We start from the raw sequence: 1,191 nt of genomic DNA on the forward strand, positions 1-1,191 counted from the left end.
GCTTGCCTCCATGTTTTACGGCCTTTCAACATGTACACTTTATCAATTTATCAGGAATAATCTCTGATAATAATCGTCTCTGAACGCTGGTTCCCTGTTGAGTAAATGGAATCATGCACTGTTACCCATTTGTTCATTTCTTTTCATTGATTCCATTTTTCATGAAGTATCCCTGCATTAATTTTATCTTTAAAGTTTTATCTAGTCTAAAGCTTTCATTTCTTAAGTTCATATAGCTTTATAGCAGTGGAACATTTCTTCAGTCAATTTCAAAGCTTGAATATTAGATATATATTATTTTATTATAATTGAACATCATTAGACTCAAAGTAAAATGTCTCATTAAAGTCCTAACGGGGAAGGTAGCTTAGCAAACTACACGGTTTAACCACTATAGAATGGATACAGGAAATTTATTTCTACCCATGATGGAGCAAGATCAGATCCATATCTCATTTCTAACCAGATAACTAAAGATGTAACTAAAACTGTATGAGAAACAACTCTAGATAAGTCTAGAATTCGAAAGGAGATAGTCTAGCAGAATTAGACGGGTGGATAGATTTTTTTTTTATTCATGGAAGCGCAAGCATGACATCTTGAATTTTGATTGGAAATTTTGTTGTCATGCTTTTCGCTCAGTATACGCTTGGCAGCACTCCTTCTAGTCCGGTTTCGTACAGTATCTCATAGAAGACATTCTGCATACACAATATAGCCATGTTCGTCACATTCTTTTCAGAACTATAAAAATCAGGACTTCCTGAAATTTGTTATGTTGCTTTATGTCGAAATGTTTTACCGTCTGATTTGGTTTCATATTTATCACTCATAAACTTCCTATTTGCCGAATACTTATATTCTAAACAGAAAACACATGCATGTATGAAACTGTCGACATTTCTAGGTAACTACAAGTTGAAGCTTCCTGGAATTAAACAGCATCCTGGACTGTAACGAGGTTTCAGTTTCATCCATCATCAACTTCCTCTTTATCGAATACATATACAATACATATACGGACCACAAATGATGATTTTTGTCACATTTTCACAACTACAAAAAAACTCCCTCATGAAATTGTTACCCAGCTTCATGTGAACATGTGTCATCATGAGTCCAATTTCGGAAATTGGAAATTTTAAAATGTATCCACCACATGTTATTTTGAAATGTCCAATTCACAAAATA

This window comes from Mytilus trossulus, chromosome 1, assembly GCF_036588685.1.
Source record: "Mytilus trossulus isolate FHL-02 chromosome 1, PNRI_Mtr1.1.1.hap1, whole genome shotgun sequence".
NCBI lineage: Eukaryota > Metazoa > Mollusca > Bivalvia > Mytilida > Mytilidae > Mytilus > Mytilus trossulus.